Raw genomic sequence first — 14,708 nt, 5'->3', positions numbered from 1 at the left:
CCACAACAAACTATCTGATTTTTCTTATCTTAGTTTATTCCTATTAATACCTTTAGATTTCATGACCCTAGCTCAGAGTCAGTGAACTTTTTCCTTGTCATTTTATTTCCTTATCCAGAGATGTTTGTAGATGGTCATATTTCTGAAAGAAGGCTCTAGTTGAATTGTTCACATTAGGAGTTAATAGGGGTTAAAAGCATGGTACAGATGGTAAGGGGACAGCTGAAAAAAATTGCTATGCTTCTGTGGCTTTTAAAAAATCCATATTTTATGAATTAAAACCATGGAAAACTATCATGATGTCTAAACATTTAAAAGGAAATATTATGCTTCACAGAGGTCATTCTGGCACAGATGTTGGACTGTTCCATGTCTGCCCTTAAGAATCCAAGACATCAGACCCTTGACGTCATTCTTTTAAGATTATAATGCTCCCCAATTTTGATTAACTTGTTTTTATGAGACTCAGGCCTAATACTCAAGTACGTACCTTTTACTATTTCCTTCTTTTAAATTAACATCAAGATTTTCTTTCCAATGACTAAAAATAGATTATTTATGCTGCAGTGGTAAATGAAGTCTATTTAAAGTACAGTGATTTGGGTTTAACTGTTAAAAATATTATGGGCCTGGGAGAAAATAATACCAGCATTTGTCCTAACATAGCATTGATATTAACAAAAATGCTCAAGTGCTTTCTGTGAAAATCACAGGAAAACTCTGCACACTAAATATCAATGTCTGCAGGAAATATTTCCTTTTTAAAACTGAGTGTAATGCCTGAACATTTTGTAAATGTTTGCAAAGCAAAATTTGTTAACAGGTCTCTCAGCTCATGCTAAGAACAAAATGATGATATTTTTACCCAAACTCACAGCCAGCCAATTCTACCTTCTGATATACAAAGACTTTGGTTCATTAACAGAGAATATATTTGCTTACCTGTTAGTAACCTATTTCAACTCCATATTATTCTCCCAAATCTGCACCTGTATATCCAGCAACTCATTCAACTCTTCTACTTCTATGTTTAATAAACATCTCAAACTTAACATGCTCAAAACTCAACTTCTGGTCTTATCCTCTATCTGCTCCTCCTGTAGCCTTCCCCATCCCCATTAATGCTGACTGCATCCTTTTAGTTGCTAGGCTGAAACTCTGACTTCTCCCTTTCTCTCACATCCACATCCAACCCAGTCAGAAATTTTATAGTTCAACCCAGAAAATATATCCAGAATCTGACCACTTTTCACTATTACTATTGCTACCACCCTGGACCTAACCACCATCATTTTCAACCTAGATAATGCAACAGCCTCCAGCCAGCCTTCTTGCTTCTGTCCTTGGCTTACTACAATGTCTTCTTAACACAGGAGCTAGACTTCACCTTTCAAAACTTAAGTCAAGGAGCAACAGCTCCTTTGCTCCTTAAGTCAAGGAGCAAATCAAATTGTGATATGATTTACTTATTTATTATGCCTATTATTTACAATATTTACCCCATCCTCCAGTACGTAAACTCCAGAAGGGAAGTAATCTTGGTCTGTTTACTTTCCTGATCAAGTGCCTGAACCAGTACCTGGCAAGTGGTAGGTATTTGATAAATATTTCTTGAGTTAATGAATGGATAAATGAATGCAGTATTTTATCAAATAGTGGGAATTCACTGCTAGCTTCATTCATGTATCCATTCATCAACAACATTATTGATTCCAATCAATGTTATTGATCACCAATCAACGTTATTGATTCCTGAATGCCTATTCTGCAACCAGTATGGACCCATATTCTATCTTCTGTTAGACCCCCTGGCAATTAAGATCTGGGATTACATTTAATGTAGTAATCTACAGAGGTAAAACTATTGGTATGTAGAGGACCTAAATTAAGAGATCAACTAGGTCGGTGCTGTCCAATAGAGTTTTCTGTGATGACGGAACTAGTCTGTATCTGTGCTGTCTAGTACTATAGTCACATGGAACTAGGGAGCACTTGAAATACAGCAATATGATTGAAGAACCTAATTTCTATTTTCTATTTTGTTTTATGTTAATTAATTTAAATTTGAATAGCCACAGGTGGTTACTGTATTGGACAGCACAGCTTTAGTTCATCCCTCTGCCTCTCTACCTAGGGCTTTCCCTAAGATATCCAAGGCAGAGTGTTAACTATACCACTTTGTTTATCAGAAAAGATGATTAACAGCTAGTTACTGTCTCCTTTTAACTCTCTTTTCTCCTCTAACTATCCTGTTCATGAATGCATCTTCTTTTAGAATTATTGTTATTTGTCAACTAAGGTAAAGCTTTTATATCTTGTCCAATTTGTAAAATATGAAATCTTAAACATTTATCCTCTAAATCCAACAGAACATTTTACACACTTTACTACTTGCATAATAAAATGTCTTTAACTTTTTTTACTTTATTTTTCAGCTTTATTGAAGTATAATTGATGCACAAGGAACTATGCATATTTCAAATGAATAATTTGATGCATTTTGACCTACGTTTACACCTGCAGAATCATCATCATACATAATGTAATTTAAAGCTCAAATGACTAGGGCGACTGCTGACCCACAGGACATCCTTGTGTCAATTAGAAAGAAAAGGTCCCTCCTGCCTGTCAGTTGCTTTCAGACAGATGGGAAGAAACAATGTCCTTGCTCTCAGCTCTTGGCTACCTCCTCAGCTGGATGCCTTCATACTGTGAGCAGCATACACAACCATAAATGGCAGTCCTGCAAACTGGTCTGCTAAACTCATTTTTTTCAAAACATCCTCCCAAGGTTTTGAAGATTACACGCTGGTTTCCATTTCAAGGTGGTAGAATGGAAATAGATTGTAGTCTCCTTTTCCCACTGGAAATCTCAAAATTTTAGAAAGGATTTTTTAATGCATATAGCTGGGAAACAGTATCAAGCTTTGGAGGACCATATAAACTTTGAGAGGACATTTGGAAGACAGAAAGCAGGTGTTATTAGAAGGAGGATTTAAAACCAGCTCAAAACAAGAATAGGAGAGTGCTGCCAATAAATGTTGGGAACGGATACAAAAGACAACAGTGTTTGCTACAGGAGAGCAGTAGGAAGAGCAAGGTTGAACTGTGCACCTTCCCTCTACCAACTTAGGCCACATTTGGAATCAAAGAGTAGCAACAGGAGTTACTGCTTCCAGCTGGGAGTCAAAGGTATGGAAGCTTGAATCAGAGAAACAAAGCAGCATCCTGGACACCCTGAATAGCTGGAGCTACCAATGGAATGAGACAGCCTCTCCCCTACCAGGAGCTAATCTATGAGGCACCCTGCCAGCGGTATCCTCATCCCCTCCCATACACTTTTGAAAACAGACTGAAATACAAGTTCCTGCAGCAAATCTGGTCCTTCTCTCTAAGCAGCCTGCAGGATCACATAGAACAAAGAGCCTAATAAGGAGTCTCAGCTAACAGATGAACACGCAGGAGTCACTAAGTGTTGGAGGAAGGCCAATACCATTAAAAAGAGATACAATAGAGTTCTTTGTTTTTAAAAAATGAAGAATTTACAGCCCGGAATTAATAATGTCAGAAAAGGACTTCAGAATATTTACAAGTCATATCCACAGAGATATGTGAGAGAATATTAAATCCACAGAAAATAATCAATTGGAAAGCACACCTATTAAAATATTGATCTTTTAAATAGAATACTCGACAAGTAGGTCAAATAAGAGAATGGACACAAAGAACAAATTGCTAAACTGTAATATTAATCCAAAAATTTCTTCCAGAATGCAATAAAAAGTGATGAATATATAAAAAGAATAAAATAAAAGTTAGGAATTATGTAAAATAGACTCAAATGCTCCATCATCCACCCAATTGGAGTAGTATTAGCAGGAATGGAAGGAAGGTAACATATACATTAGTTTAGGTGCAATTTAAGGTCCAACCAAGTTCTGAGTAAGATAAATTTAAATAATAAACCATACCTAGATATTATATTAACATTTCCCAAACCAAGAATAAAGGAAACAAATACTAAAATCTTTGGGAAAGAAAAAACAAAATCTCCTATACAATTTTCTTGTTAACGAATGAATAAAATCAAAAGAGCAGGAAAAAAAGTTAAACCTGCAATTTTATATCCAACCAAACTATCATTCAAGAATGAAAATGAAACATGAAGGAACAAGAAACTTTACCACTCACAATAATTCCTTGATATAATTTTGCCAACCAAAGTAAAAATGAATATAATAATAAGGAAGCTCTGAAAAATAATGGTGAACAAAAAAATCAATTAAATTATATTATTAATTCTAGATAACTATTGATTTTTTAAAACAACAATGACAGGAATTTTTAAAGTAACAATGTAGAATAAAGTTTCAAATTAGGTCAATATGGAAGAGAATTGAAATGGGAAGAAATACTTAAGTAAAACTAAAGCATACAAAAATTTTGGTTTTGTTTAATAACTTTAGAGAAACACAGACCAATTCTGAATATTAATAGAAAATATATTTCATTCAAGTGCTAACTGAATAGCATTTAGTAGAAAAACACAAATACAATTTATAATTTTTACACTATCACAAAAAAGTGGAAGAAAATAAAATCAATCCAACAAAGGCAGAAAAAACTTGAAATGGTATTCAAATATACTCCCCTCTCCCCTAATTTAATCAGGTCCACAAAATTTCATAGGCAACTCTGACCAACTCTTTAAAAAATAAAAAAAGTCTTTTAAGAATATGCATTAGCTTTTTAAAAATTTCGAACAGGACTGCATAAGGAAAGAAAACCATAGCAAATCTCACATAGATGCAAATTGCTAAATAAAATACTAGAAATTTAAATTCAGCAATCAATTAAAAGAATAATGCACTATGATCAAGTAAGGTTTATCCCAGGAATACAAAATATAGCTTTTTAATAATGAACAACCAATATAATCCAATATAATTGGCTAACTTAATCATATGATTTAGGAGAGAAACAGTTTCAATAGATGCCCAAAGACAATTGTGATTATGTGTGTATATGTAATATACTTGTGTGTGCATCTGTTTGCGTAAAAAGTAAGAACAAAAAGAAACTTCCTTAATCTAATAAAGAGTATCTACCCCAAAATACAGCAAATGTGACATTTATTAGAAATATTGTAAGGTCAAGAACAAAACAAGAATGCCCATTGCTACTGTTACTGTTCAACACTAGACTGAACATCCTAGCCAATGGAATTAAATAAGTGAAACCATAGTAAGTTGTATAAATGTTGAAAAATAAGGGGTAAACTGTTATTATTTACAGAGAAAATGATAGAAATTTCAAGATAATCAAAGGAAAAACTTTTATAGCTAAGAAGAGAGTTCAGCAAGATAGCAAGAAACAAAAACAACATAAAAAACAATGACTTTTCTATATATTGCCATTGATTGTTTTTAAAATGCAATTGGGAAGGAAATTAATGAATTAATGCAACAATACACAAGTAGTTTGAAGAAACAGAATAGAGTTCAAAAAATAGACTCACAAACAAACAGAAAATTTATAGAAAGTATAGTCATTAAGGCCACAGACTAAATCTAGATCCATATGTTTTATTTTTTGCTCCACTATTTCTTGACTATGTGTTGCTGTGCAAGTTATTTGATATTTCTGTACCTGTTTCCTTGTCTGTAAAATGAGGAATAATCATAGAACCAACCAATATGTGTATTTAAATGATAAATATGTACGTATATATGTATGCATCTATCTATAGAACACATATGTTTATGAAATATGATAAAAAGTGGAACTTCAAATCAATGGGAAAATAATGGTATGCCATTTCAAATCAATGAGACTTACTAGCTATCCTTTTATAAAAAGTAAAAGTTTGATTTCATCTTACACTGTTCAAAAAATTGTAATTAAGACTTAAAATCTTTTAATGATAAGAAATTATTAGAAGAAAATGTAGGCAAATATATGGTGCCTTAGAGTTAGGAAGACCTTCTGAAATAAAACACAAAAAGCAAAAGCCATAAAAGAAAATATGAGTCCAGGCGAGGTGGCTCACGTATGTAATCTCAGCACTTTGGAAGGCAGAGGCAGGCAGATTGCTTGAGCCCAGGAGTTCAAGACCAGCCTAGGCCACATGGCAAAACCCATCTCTGCTGAAAATAAAAAAATTAGTCGGGCATAGTGGTAAGTGCCTGTAGTCCCAGCTACTTGGGAGGCTAAGGTGGAAGGATTGCTTGAACCCGAGAGGCGGAGGTTGCAGTGAAAGGAGATCACACCACTGCACTCCAGCCTGGGTGACAGAGCAAGACCTTGTCTCAAAAAAAAAAAAAAAAAAAAAAAAAGAAAAGAAAATATAATGAGTTTAACTACATCAACCACAGCAGTATAAAAGTGAAAAGACAAGTACTAGGAGAAGGTATTTCAACCTAAATAATAATAAAGGATTAGAATCAACAAATCATTTAAAGAAAGAAAAGAATCATCTATTTGAAAAATAGACCAATAATATAAACTGGTAACTCACAGAAGAACTAATAAAAATAATCAAGATTTATATAAACTGGCATTCAACCTCACTTTGATGGAGGAAATTCAAATTTAAATTCAATAAGTATATTTATACACTGCTGAAGGGAATTCAAATGTAAGTATTGTGCATTCATGGATCACTTTACATATCCTGTTACCTCAAAATTCTACTGTTAGTATCTACCTCAGAGTCAACTAAATTTGGAGTAGGTATTGAGGAAACAAGTACAAGAATCTTCATCATAATATTATTTGTAACAGTGAAAAATTCAGAACAATTTAAATATTCACAAAATCAAGAATGACTAAAGAAATAATTGTGCATCCTTTCTATGGAAGAACACGCTGCAATTTTCTAAAATGAAGTGAACCTATTTGAACTGAAAAAATGTCTAAGTCATGTTGTCAGGTGAATTAATGTACATATCATTTATGCTAAAATACAAACATAGATATATCTTCTATGAGCAATGCTATGGAGAATTCTGGAAGCATATACATTATATTGTTAACAGTGACTATTTCTAGAGAGGAGACTAAGATGGGGGCATTACAGAGGGCAATAATCAAAGGGTATGTCAACTTGATCTGTAAAGTTATAACTTTTTATAAGGAGAATCTATTACTAAGGTAATTTAAATTTTTTAACGTACAAATTATAATTGTAAAGTACTGCAAGCAAGTTGCTTTAAACTGGTGAAATCAGTGAAACAACAGTCTTTATAAAATCTAAGCTATTTCTTCTTTTCATTCATATTACTGGAAAATCCAAAGATGTTGCATGTCATACCACAGGAGTATAATCCTTTACTCTCTGGTCTTAAAAAATGAAAGGTAATCTTGGGTGGGACTTTATTTTTGGGGGCCATGTTTTGGATGAAGCTTCATTTACCCACCCAGGGTGCTATGATATAAGTGCTCTTTAATTTCTAAAATGATTATTCTGGGAACAAGAGTTACCCTCCTAATATAATTAGAACATTTGAATGTTAATTTAATAGAATAGTTTTTCTCAAGTCTTAGTTAATATTCATTGGGAGAACAATTTTATAAATCTAAGAATTATCCATTTTTTAAAAATTTTGATTCCCACATTGAATGTTTTGTGACAAGATGTTAAAGGATTAATTGAATTGGCTTTTAGTGGGAAATGTAAGATTGTGAAGGCCAAACATACAAACATTTATTTCTTGATAACCACAAATGGCCTATGATTAAGACGGAACCTGATAATTTAAGGAAAATTAACTTGTCTAAAGTAGAACAGAGAATAATTCATGAATGTACTAATTTTTCTTTTTCTACTTCCCTGCTAGTCTACATTGGTCTTTAACTATGACATGTACAAACCAGTGGGAAAACATTAACCATGGTTAATGGACTGAATGGGTTTATTTAAGAAGAAATATTTAAAGAACTAAAAGCATCAAATTATCTTCACAACACATATATTGGTCACAGAGACATCATATAAAGTATGTCCTAAATATTACGTCTTCCAAAAACCCATCTTAAGCCTCATAAAGATTGAAAGAAACAGCACATTTCCAAATCTCAAATTCTCTTTGCCATATTTTTACTTTTCTCTTCTCATCACCTATTTCAATATTTTTCTACCTTTCTAATTAAGGTCTATACTCTAGAGGGTAGACTGTGGGTATGGTAGAGCAAAGGCTTTCTCAGTTGCAGAGTGTGGATATGAAACCAGGTCTGACTACTTTCAAACCGACTAAAGTTGAGAAGATCGTATGTTGCTTTTTAACTTTATGGACAATCTTGAGGAAGGATCATTTACTTTGATTCCTCAAAGTGCTTATTTACGATACAATATTATAGGACTTTAAAGGGCCAGAGAAGAAGGGCTAAGGAAATGTTACAGAGTGAAATAAACTAAGGAGACACAACTGAGTGCCATGTGTGATTCTGAAATAAATTATTTCACTATATGAGACATTTCTGGGACAACTGAGAAACTTAAATGGGTTCTGAGTATTAGATGATAGTGATGTATCAATGTTAATTTCCTAACCTTGATGCTAGTGTTGTAGTTATACGGATGAATATCCTTGTTTGTAGGTGATCCAACGAAAGAAATGTGAGACATCAGATCAGAAATTACTCTCCAGTGTTTCAAGAAAAAAAAAAAAAGTCTTTGTCTGTGCTTCCAGCTTTTCTGTAAATATGTGACTGTTCGATCTTTAAAAAACAAAATGAAACAAATTCACTCATGGGAAAGCAAAATGTCCATGCATATGCTAACTAAGAAATGTTTTATTTAAAAACATAAAGACATAGTTTTATTTGGGACAATGGATAACAATCTCTACCAAATCCACATGAAAACTTTTTTTTAAGGGGAAAGCATGAACGCAGTCCCCCACTATCACAAATTATGCAGTTAAGTTTCCCACATTTGGGGAAATCACAGGGGTCAGCACATCCGGTGTGCAGTGTATGAGCCTCGCCCTGGGAAAACCACCTTCCTGATCATGGTTTTAATACTTTTTATGGAAGAAGGTAAGGGTATAAACATACACACATACAATTTTGGCACTATGACCTCTAGAGAATATCTTATTAAATTTTGAGTTTAAAAGGAGTATTTCTTATCTATTTGGCCATGTGAGCTGATCCATTAAATTATTTTGAAATAGCTTCAACTGTTTTCCTTATTAAATGTAATTCATGCTTAATGTAGAAATTTAAAATCACACATTTATATCTCCAAATGGAAATGGTTACTGTTAATGTTAGAAATATAATCTTCTTGTTTTTGCAATAGAATCTTAAAGATACTTTCTGTAATGCATTTATTTTTACTCAATATATTATTTTATTAATATCATTTACTCTCACATTTTATGTCTGCAGATTGTCATTAAGTGGATGTATTAAGAGCTATTCAAATCTCACCTTTTCTTGGTTAATAGCACCCTATTATTAAACATGTATTTGTTTCTAACTTTTCACTATAACAATAATGCTACCATCATATACCCATGATGCAGTTAAACATCCATGCTCTCTGTATTACCACCTCCTATTACTGAAGGACTGGAAGTGAAGGAGGAAGTAACTAGTAAGTAGCCATATGTCAGACCCAAAAATGGGTCTTGCTTCTTCTCTTGAAGAACAATCAGTGTATGCAAACAGAGGGACCAAAAGAACTGAGATGCTAGTTCTTCTTTCTTCCAGCAGTGCTTGCTTGAGAGGTCTGCAATTGACATGACAGCAGTGAGTGAGCTGTACATTAGGTTTCCCAGAGCTTCCTTTTTCCATGAGACAATTATACTCATTAGGTATTTAAAGAAGATATTAGACAAAAGTTTTGATATGGTCTGGATCTGTGTCCCCACTCGAATCTTGTATTAAATTGTAATCCCCAGTGTTGGAGGTGGAACCTGGTGGGAGGTGATTGGATCATGGGGGTGGTTTCTCATTCATGGTTTAGTACCATCACCTTGGTACTGTCCTTGCAATAGTGATGGAATTCTCATGAGATCTAGTCATTTAAAAGTGTGTGGCACCCGCCCCCCTTCTCTCCTGCTCCTGCTCTGGCCATGTGACATGCCTACTCTCCACTTCACCTTCCGCCATGATTGTAAATTTCCTGAGGCCTCCTCAAGAGCCAAGCATATGCCAGCATCATGCTTCTTGCACAGCCTGCAGAAAATGAGCCAATTAAATCTCTTTTCTTTTTAAATTACTCAGTTGTAGATATGTCTTTATAGCAATGCAAGAATGGACTAATACAGGTTTAATTGATCTCTAACTTAAAGTGAGTATAATTAAAACTTTTCAATAAAGTATGTCTTAAATATAAATCAATGTTTATTTGAATTATAAATCACACATAGTCTGGGCTGGTCAGTGAAGTAGTTCCAGAGACACAGGTGAAGATTGAAGATTTGCTCTAAGAGCAGTTAGCCTTCCACAAGGAAATATTTATTTCCCAATAATCCTGAGAGCAATCTGGCAGGAAATAATGGATGCTCAATTCCTCTCCTGAAATCAGCTCACAGTACTGGTTGAATTTATGATGGCTAACCATCATCCCTTGTTCCACCATTCCCTACAAACGACAGCACAGCATCTTAATATATTATGATGATGCTGTTATTAAAACAATAAAAAATCTTTCTGAGGTTTAGAAAATTAAAAAGACTAAATGTGGCTCACATTTTTTTACTCTGATAATATCTTTGGGGGTAGATTTTTAAATTTCATAGTGAATTTTGTATACAAATCAAAACTATCAAGTATTAGAAAATCTATTAGGAAAAAAATTATTTTATGAGCCTCGCCTCATTCTGTAAAAATCTACATATCTGAGGTTTTAGACAAGCCCAAATTTTAGTTGACAAGAGTTTAGATCATGTCTTAGAGAAGAATTCAAAAAACAGTATGATTATATCCATAAAACGAAAATGATAATAGTTATCTCATGGACATAAAGCATTTAGCACAGTTCCTGATATGGTAGGAAGCACTCAATAAAAGTAACTATTATTATCTGTCATTTACTTTCTTTCTAGAGCCAATAGCTTTAATAGTTATATTAAAAGTAACATTGGCCAGGTGCTGTAGCTCACACCTATAATCCCAGCACTTTGGAAGGCTGAGGCAGGCGGTTCACTTGAGGATAGGAGTTCAAGACCAGTGTGGCCAACATGGCAAAATCCCATCTCTACTAAAAATACAAAAATTAGTCGGGTATGGTGGCAGATGCCTATAATCCCAGCTACTTGGGAGGTGGAGGCAGGGGAATGACTTGAACCTGGGAGGTGGAGGTTGCAGTGAGCCATGATCACGCCACTGCAGCCTGGGTGATAGAGTGAGACTCCGTCAAAAAAAAAAAAAAGAAAGAAAGAAAAGAAAAAGAAAGAAAGAAAGAAAGAAAGAAAGAAAGAAAGAAAGAAAGAAAGAAAGAAAGAAAGAAAGAAAGAAAGAAAGAAAGAAAGAAAAGAAAAGAAAAGAAAAGAAAAAAGAAAAAAAGTGACATTGATGATCATCATATTCAGGTGACAGCTTAGAGATTGGGTCTTATCGGTATCATGATTCTTAATTTGTCATTCAGTTTAACTGGGATTTAGGTGACCTGGGAAATTGCTTCTGTAGTCAGGTCCAGATCACACAAAACATAAGAGATTATACCCTCAGTTTAATCAGTTGTAAACTTCAGTTGGTCTGAACAAAACTGAACAAATAAGTCAACCACTATTAATAAAGAATTTAAGTTGAGTTAAAGAAAGTAATTAAACATCAACATTATGCAGAATCTTTTCGGGAATATTTCGTAAAATGGTGCTCAATTATTCTACATGCATATTTTACATACCTATTTATAACTCTCCTTTTAAAGTTAAGCTATTGCTCCAATGCACTTATGAAAAATATCTGGAATTTAGCTAAGGACTTTATATAATGAAGATTCTGGCCTTTTCTTAGTATATTGAGCACCCTTTACAACCCTTGTACTCACACCATGTTCTCCCTGTTTCTGAGCATAGTAGACACTATTCCTCCTTACAGCACCAAATTCCAAAATAGAAAAACAAATGTTAAAACCTAGGAAGAGTCATGACAGACAATCTTCCTGCTCCCTAGTGTTTGGTTTGATCTCCTCATTGAATATCAATTTGTTCTTGGAACTCTGCTCTGTTATACAACAATATGGAAGAAATGTTGGGTCCTTCCTCCAAGGTGGATATTTCCTGGAGAATGATTGGAGTTACCAGTTTTAATTGGAAATTGATAATACATCTTGAGTTTGAAGGTTAATTATTGGTTAAAAAATTATCCCTGTGAATATACCTTTTTCTACAACATTAATAAAAGTGCCTTGATTTTGTGTAGCTTTCATGTATATTAACGTTGAAAGACGCTCTAAGACTGGCTGAAGCAGAAGAAATAACAGAAAAAGGGTTCTTGCATGATCTCATTTATATGTGGAATCTAATAAAGTTAAATCATGGAAATAGAGAGTAAAATGATGGTTACCAGAGACTTGGAGTGGGGGAGAGGAAAAGAATGGGGAGTTGTTGATTAAAGGGTACAAAAGTTCAGGTAGACAAGAAGAGTAAGTTTTGAGATGTATGTCACAGCAGAATGACTACAATCAATAATAAGGCATTACATAGTTCAAAATAAGAGAGTAAATTTCAAATGTCTCACTATACAAAATGATAGGTGATAAATATTAATTAGCCCGATTTAATCATGCCACAATGTATACATATATCAAAACATCACATTATACTCCAAAAATGTATGTAATTATAATTTGTCCACCAAAAATTATATTAATAATTTTAAAATGTTTTAATATCTAAAAAAATAAGGAGAAAGAAAAAAATTCTGAATAAAAGGTAAATAAGAGATAATAAAGAATAAGCTCAGGAAAGCATAGGAAGTTGAATACAAGGCCTAATGGAAAGGGTCCTCGTGTGATGCAGAGGGACAAAATTTGTACATATCCAAGCCTGAACCCAGAGGAAAAGGGAAGAGGGGGAAACAATTCCCATAAGTCACAGTATGATTATGTCAAGGAGGCTACAAAAGATAATAGGAAACAAGAATATGAGAATATAATTTGCTAGACTGTTTAAAGAAAAGAGGTCTACAAATGGACAATGTGAAAAATCCGTTGAATAATGTACTGTTTGTTAGATTTCTGGGTCTGACAATCATCAAACAGAAGTTGAAACTAGAGCGCCGTTGTTGGTATTATTTACACTTACATTGTAATTAACAGAATTAAATATGATGCTTGGACTCACTCCTCTTCACCTGTGGGTATGAGAGAAGTAAAGAGATTTCATTCGCTTGAGCCCAATGTATGAAAACGAAAGGACAACTTATGTGATACAGCACTACTACTCATCTCAGCACATTCTTTGCAGGATCAAACAGCAAAAGATAATCTAGGTGATCAGCTTGGCTTAAAATGCTTCATGCTTAGCTTTACTCGGGGTAATGTTTCAGGAGTGGCTTCTTCCAAAAAAGTGCTTCCCCAGGAGAAAGAAGAAAAATGTTAGCACACAAGATCTTGAGTGAGATTTCACTCAAATTGCTGCTCCCTACCCATTCACAAAATGACCCTGCTGTCAGTGCAGTGAGAAGCAGCTGAGAATCATTTACCACCTTCAATGGACACCACATAGGACACATTCACCCCAGACATCACTCTATAACTGGAGCTTAGGTTAGCACCAGCCTCTCTCCACACCCTGGAGTAACAGGCAAGATTGATGGGTAGTGAGCTGCCGAAAAGCCCAACATCTGGTGGTGCTAGAGGCATGAGGATACAGAGAAATCATACAACAGTTATAACAGCTCTTATACAACAGGTATCTTGGGAAATAAAGTAAGACAGGTGGTGTTCTGGATTCTAGGAAGATATGTGCCACAGCATTGTCACTTGTCTATGAATTCATACATCTGAATTAATAAGCTGTATGACCTTGAGAAAGTTAAACTTTCTAGGTCTCAACTTCATCATCTTTCCTAAAAAGAGGTTAGAGTCAATTATCTTTTAGCATCTACCAGTATCTACAAATACTATGGTAAATCAATTTTTTTTCAGAGTATTTCATGCCCAAAACAGTTTAATGAGCCTGAGTAATTTTATTCTAGGTAATGATCCATGGCAAAGAGTTGTTTGGTGCAATTAGCCATTTCTTCCACCTGCTCCTTGGTCCCTCACCCTCATGATCTAGTCATAAATGTGTCAATTTTGGCTATCAGTTTGTTTTAATAATACAAAAGTAAGGAAACAAGTTGCTATCAAGATGTACTTGACACTTAAGGACTATGCAGCCTTGTTTTAACAATCCTATTCTAACAAGGTCCCTCCTAGGAAATCCTATCAAGCAACTGAGAAAGAAGTATATTGGCTGTTTTTTTCATGTAACAGTCTCTAGGTCTGCCAAATTTTTACAAGTCAATAGATTTGAGAACAATAGGAGGAAGAACAAACAATGTACTCTCAAAAGCACTGCATGTGTTTAGATTTTTTTATTTCTCAAAATGGAAATATTCTTATTTTTCTTCTGATTATAAGGATTTTTGCCACATATTGTTGCTTTTCTGGAAACTTTTGCAGTTGGTTTTCCCACCAGCAACATAGAGTGTCAATTTCCTCATACCCTTATCATACTGGGTATTGAATTTTTTTGTCTTTGTCA

The 14,708-nt window shown here is 34.1% G+C and overlaps 1 protein-coding gene, 1 long non-coding RNA gene and 1 other non-coding gene across 11 annotated transcripts in view; 1 reads left to right on the top strand and 2 right to left on the bottom strand.

The window, feature by feature from the left end:
- The window catches only part of LOC135970589 (uncharacterized), a 35,377-nt gene extending 30,262 nt beyond the window's left edge, over positions 1–5,115 (top strand). Inside the window, exon 4 of the long non-coding RNA XR_010586351.2 lies at positions 2,436–5,115. This is a non-coding gene — a long non-coding RNA (uncharacterized lncRNA). The remainder of the gene's footprint in view (positions 1–2,435) is intronic.
- The window catches only part of FILIP1 (filamin A interacting protein 1), a 311,264-nt gene that overhangs the window by 170,725 nt on the left and 125,831 nt on the right, over positions 1–14,708 (bottom strand). The window lies entirely within an intron of this gene.
- Positions 8,875–9,035, bottom strand: LOC123573280 (U1 spliceosomal RNA). The gene has a single exon (XR_006697996.1). It is a non-coding gene; the product is annotated as a U1 spliceosomal RNA (small nuclear RNA).

This window comes from Macaca fascicularis, chromosome 4 (genome assembly GCF_037993035.2).
Source record: "Macaca fascicularis isolate 582-1 chromosome 4, T2T-MFA8v1.1".
NCBI lineage: Eukaryota > Metazoa > Chordata > Mammalia > Primates > Cercopithecidae > Macaca > Macaca fascicularis.
Note: the sequence above shows the minus strand (reverse complement) of the source record. Positions and strands in the feature narration are given on the sequence as shown.